The sequence below is a fragment of the Lissotriton helveticus genome, chromosome 8 (assembly GCF_964261635.1).
Source record: "Lissotriton helveticus chromosome 8, aLisHel1.1, whole genome shotgun sequence".
NCBI lineage: Eukaryota > Metazoa > Chordata > Amphibia > Caudata > Salamandridae > Lissotriton > Lissotriton helveticus.
The window spans coordinates 1,466,488,615-1,466,494,899 of record NC_136069.1 but is presented as its reverse complement, the minus strand read 5'-3'; the positions used below and the strand labels follow the sequence as shown (position 1 = coordinate 1,466,494,899).

Genomic DNA, 6,285 nt, shown 5'->3' with positions numbered 1-6,285 from the left:
TCTTAAAGGCTAACCTATGTGCGGCTGAGAGACGCACCAATTATCAAGGTGCTCCACCGCTCACTGTATCACAGAAACAAGCACATTATGTTAACCACTTTAGTGAAGTATCCATGATGTTAACATTATCTAAACTCCCACGGAGAACGTGCACGTTATGCGCCCACGCTACAAGCAGGGAATCCCTGTGGTGCACACAAAACTAGACCAGATGCCAGGGTTTGTTTAAAAAATAACAAAAACAAGGAAGAATGGTGTCAGGGCCTACCAATTCTGGCATCAGGCTGAGTCACCTACCCCTAAACAGATAACAGTATTTTCGCTCGGGGGGAAGCTGATTGGTGCATTTACCCCCAATGTTGTCCCCCAGAGAGTGCTGAACGACCACTGAAATGAATGAATAAATCTTCTCTTCCGATCCTCTAATTATAACTGATTTGAGAACTGTTGGCTGATGGGTCTGCTCACTCCCCCGAAACCTTGTATTGCAGTGAGGAATCTCAGTGTAAAGTTTAACAACCATCTATATTTTCGTCCTCAGGTTATTCCGTTCTCCCAAGAAATTCCTAGACATCTTCTCCTTTGGTCCACCAGGAAATTTGATCAGCCATCTTCAGGCCCTTCTGAATTCCGCACACCGTCAAACTCTGAAGATTCCCAACCTTTAATCTGTATCGCACCATCTTAATACTCTTCACTGGCAGCTAGTAAAAATGATTCATTTTAAACTCTTCTGTTGGCTAACACAGCTTTTTACAAATCTGGGCCTAAATATCTATCTAACCATTTTCTACAATAGATTCTAGTTAGAACCTTACAATCTTCAAATGCTCTCCTGGATTGAATTCCCCTGGTTTAGATGTTCCTGAAAATGAGGATATTCCTTCTTTGTTTTGGCAACCAAAGCAAGGTATAATTTCCCATTGAGTCTATGTGACACACGCAATGAGGTACCTTTCAGACAACTCATAAAAACTTGGTTATTTTCCACTAGCCATTTTCTGGTTCAGTGTAGGTTTATTTCCCTCAGAGCAGCTGTCGCACTTTACAAGTTCTGTTGTTCATTCAATGAATTACCACATTTATAGGGGGGAACAACTTCCCAAACGGGCGTCCTGGCGCTAATGTAAAAGTAGGTGGAACCATTTATATAAAATTATTAATTAGTGCACATTAAAAAGCCATGTTTTTAGATGCTTTCTGACGTGGGTTCCGTTCATTATGTGATATAAAGCAGAGGAAAGATTGTTCCAAGCCATGGCTGACAGGTCGATGAGTAAGAGGCCTCCTCTTTCGGCATATTTGGTAAATGAGCATTAGATGATCTCAACGTCTTTGATAATCAAAAATAAGTGAGGCTTTCAATGAGATATTTAGGCCCTGTATTATGGAATGCTCTACAGACCAAATCAATTGAGTGTCAGCCTTTTGAACGATCTGAAAAAGACCGATCAGGTAGTTGGGGAGAGCCAAATAAGTGCATTGGCGTAGTCCAGCCTGTCTATAATCATAGTATGAACTATGATTAAACGGGTCTCGAATGGTAAAATATTTCCAATATCTTTCTTAAGGGGTATAAGTGAGAAAAATACGCACTTGCCACAAATAGAATCTGGGGACGAAATGATAAATCTTTATCGAATTTAACTCCCAGGTCCGACAGGCCACCAATGATTAGAGAATAAGTAGTGGACTTTTCCAATGAGTAAAATTTCAGTTTTATCCGAATAACACTTCAGATAGCTCTGTTTAATCCAGTCCACCAAACTAATCAAACAAGCTTTAAATGCTCCTTCTTTGGAAACAGTTCATTCCAATCGATAAAATAGGCTGCTTGTCGCCTGCATATGAGATTACACTAGTACCATACGACTGAATGATAGAGGCTAATGGAGACAATAACACATCAAATAGAATTGGTCTTATGGAGAAATCCCATACTACAGTGATTTTCTTCCAAAGGAAAAAAACTGAAAGAAAGATCCTACAGGCACCAGTCGCTGAAGTAGTGTAGTGTGAGACACTATGGAACGCTAGCGATAAGTCCAAATGAATCACGGCAGCGGTCTGAGCATGATCTAACTTAATTTTAATACATTACAACACTTCTACAAGTGTGGTTTCCAGGCTGTGTCTAGGTCTAAAAGAAGACTGAGACGGATGCAGGAAATCATGTTGTTCTAAATCATGCTTCTTCAATGAGTAACTTGTGAACTACTGCTAGCTCCCCAGCTGCGTGTAAGTAGCTCTCCCGCGGGCAGCTAAGCCTACTAAATTAAAAGGACACTACAGCTATGGCTGTTAGGCACTACCCAAGTAGCGGTATTAGAAACTGACAAAGCTTTTTATTTATTTTTACTTTACTGCTGATAATCATACAGGTGAGGTGATCACTGCTAGTAATCTTGCATACGGTGGCAACTAATTAAATTGTGTCTGAATTGGTCACTGTTATACCACTAATGATGTTAGTAAGTCGGGGTAATTTTCATTGAACACAAGTGGCTTTAACAACAGAATAGTTTGGAGATCCCTGTTCTAAATACTCCAATAGTTGTTTATTATTCAGTTTCCCTAATATGTTAGACGCAGCCTGAAGAAGAGTGATTGGTCTAAAATTTTAGAAAAATGAGGGAATTAGCAGAGGCCTTTCTCAAAAGTGGCACCACCTTTGCGTGCTTCCAAGCATAGGGAAGAGTAGCCATTTCTAGTGATATGTTAAAGAACATGTTCAGTACAGAGTTTATGACATCTCTAGCCATCGCTAACAGGAGTGGCAGGCATGGAGGACTTGGGGACCCAAATATAAAACTAAGAATGGCCATTTCTGATTATTCCGGTGTAATATGATTGAACTGGGGTAAAGTACTGTTGACCCTCGAGAGGGATTTTAACAGTAACTCCGAATTCATGGCATCATTTATATGGCCTGTGAATCTTGGGTGATTGTTTTCAATATTTTCTTCAAAAAAGGTTGAGGGATTTTCACAGAGTTCTGGAGATAGAGAGATCGCCACCTTTTGAAATATTTCACATGAAGCATTACTGGCTGCTTTAATTTTCTGACAAAAAACGCCAGCTTGGGGAGACTTAATACATTTGTGGTAGAACATTAGCATCACATTATCAGCCTATTTATCCTCTTCTCTATCTTTTTCCTAATCTTTTAAAGTTCTTTTTTTCCCCTCGCGAGGGCTCGTGAAACCAGGGGGCTGAGGGAGAAAACCATGGCAATTGTGAAATTTTTGAACGGAGCCAATTGATCCATAGCAGAGGTGGGTTGATCGAGAGGGCTTGCAGCTTGCAGAGATGAAGAACACTGTTTTGAGGATGAGAAGCTGTAGTGAGCAGCTGTTCAAAAGGAGTACACATCAGAAAGGTGAGGACCAAGTTAATTTCCCACCGAAGAATTATATAGTGAGAGGATGGATACAATGTTGCACACCCTTCAGAAACTCATCTCAACTGGTGATTTAAATGAAGATAACTGATCCGGAAACAGGAAAAGGGCCAAACGAGCGGACATGCATCCTTTTACTGTGCCCAAAGCAAGTCTTTGCTGGGCTTAGAACAACACAAAAAGCAATACTTCCGATATCCTAGCTTGAAGCTGGTCAATCTGCAGAGTACCCCACAAAGCCACAAACCTCTCCGAAAAGCAGACGTAGACTGATTTAGCTGAGGGACGCCTGGCTGCCAAGAGATAACATCTACAACCATGAAAGGAGATCAAAGTAAACCCACTATCAAAGCTCAATCTACAATCATGGAGATAAATACTGTGCAACACTGAGTGAAGGTCCCATCCTGCTGTTGTGACGGAAGATCCTCCCAAAGGGACATCGGGATCGGGGACAGATGCTCATACCTAGGAGATGTGGATACCACACTCTCCCTGCAAACACAAGGAAATGATGGACGGATGTGTTGAAACTTTTCCGAGACTCACCCACAGTCACAGATCTGGGTTGAATATCTGCTAAGCCAGGTCTTCTCTGGATCGTAAACAATCATCCTGGGACCGCTTTCTGGGTAACACCCTATATCAGTCTGGCTAGCTTGAATCCAGGGGTAAAGTGAGCAAGGGACCTATGTCTGGGAATACCCTGCCAACTGAGGGAGAACAAAGCAAACACAAGGAGATGATGGACAGAGTGTTGAAACTTTTTAGAGACTCACCCCCAGTCACAGATCTGGGTTGAATACATCATCATTCTTTAGCTCACTTCGCCAACCCAGTTCAGACCCATCCATATGCAAATCAGTCTTGACTTTGTTCCTCATTGGAACTTTCTAGCCCAAACTGCCAAGACAGGTCTTCCCTGGACCGGAAACAAGCAACCTGAGACCTCTTTCGAGGTACCAACCCTCATCAGCCACGCTAGCTTGAATAGCTTGGGTGATGAATCCAGTGGCAAAGTGAGCAAGGAACCCACGTCTAGGCATACCCTGCCAACTTTGGGCAAACAAAGCAAACACAAGGAGATGATGGACGGAGCGCTGAAACTTTTCAGACACTCACCCCCAGTCACAGATCTGGGTTATATCTACACTCTCCCTGTCCAATCTGGCGATACTAGGATGGCACTGTGAGCTGGCATAGATTCTGCTGCATAAATGGCTGGGAAGGCTTTGTCTACCTACATGACAGCCTCCCGGAATTTTGGGAACTGGTAAGGAAACTGCTTTTCAGGGCTCAACAGCCACAAGGAGCACACTGTAGTTCTTCAATCTTAAGTGTTCCAAATCAGTGTCTGCCATATCCATAGTGACGCACTGACATCACCGCAAAATCTGGTTAATTTCATCCAGGCATGTCTACGACAGACAACACAGGTACCGACTGCCCTGCCATTGCAGTCTGTGGTAGCCAAGGGTCTGAGTGGATGACGGACTCTGCTACATTCTACCAATTATGGATCTTTTATGCCACAAAGGCCTGAAGGCCCTCCAGGACAACAATCAATATCTCACTGCCCATGTTCCAAGGCTTTTTTACTGCGACAATACAAAAAGATTCAATTTACAGACCTCAATGTCTGGAGGAGAGGGAGTGAAAGGTTTAGGGTGGGGGTGTTGGTTGATGGGTGGTTGGAAACAAATTTGGATTAATCTTACTGGTTGAGGCCTGTACAAACGAAATCTCCAGAGTTAGGTTGTTTAGGAAATCTGGGGAATTGGGTGCTAGTCTCCCTGGAGCTGCTGTGTAACCATAGTGTGACAATAGTACACTGGTCAAAAAGTCCAATAGGAGGAGTGATGGCTCAGCCCATGAGGTCACCATGAAACACCAGCTAGTGTGTTCCATTGGTCTACCCAGAAGCAGTGGCACTGTGGACCCCAGCTGTAAATCTTGCTAGGGAACAAAGTTAGTCAGTATTAGTTTAGGATCCTGTGGGAATAATGTGATAGGCTTCGGAACAAAGAGGAGGATCAAGAAAGGACCAGAGTGGAGAAAACCAGGAAAGCTTATGGCCCTACTGGACCCAAACAGGGAATACGCTACAGGACACATAGGCTGGACATCCTGGAAGAAAAGGTTAAGTCTGCTGGGGAACATGGAAACAACCATAGTAGACCAAATCAACATCGCTCTGACATGGTGGGTGGATTGGAAGGTGAGAATGACCAAAAAAGATGTGATAAAAACAGGATATTTATATATAAAAAAAAAAGATCAGAGAAGGCACAACTGTAAATATGATTTAAAAAAAACATACACCTAAATGCAATTTAAAATCACAATACCTTTAAAAAAAAAAAACAACAAAGTGTAGGTTATCTTTTCATCTCTAGTGGGGACTGCGGGGCTGTAACTATGTGCCGACATTAGGATCGGGGGCCCAAGACGTTTCTCCTTAGCACTGTCTCATTATAAGAGGAAAATACAGAAATCTCTTACTTTGCGTCACTTTTGTACCTGCTTGCTCAGTTCCGGTCTGTGTAATCACTGTATAATTAATATGCTAAGGTGAGAACTGCACACGATTGCAATGTGGCTTGCTCCAGAAACGCGTAATTTACCGAGTAAACATTTCAACCTGAAGTTTCATTTGAACTGCGGAGATCATTACTACCTATATTTTACTTTTTCATGGCATGATTTAGATATTACTGCTAAGTCATGGCGTAAAACCTACCTGGCTCAAATTACATTGGCATAAATAGATTCCTGATGTTGTGCACCATGACTGGTCATGCAAAAATTGGGGAACCAAGTGTAAACAATTTTTTGTTTTATCAGGAATAGTTCAAGGTTTTCACTGCTAGTGGCAAAACAGCATT

General features: G+C 42.3%; 1 protein-coding gene across 3 annotated transcripts in view; it reads right to left on the bottom strand.

Moving 5' to 3' along the window:
• SYNJ1 (synaptojanin 1) overlaps positions 1-6,285 on the bottom strand; it is a 706,257-nt gene that overhangs the window by 278,055 nt on the left and 421,917 nt on the right. The gene's annotated exons all lie outside the window — the stretch shown is intronic.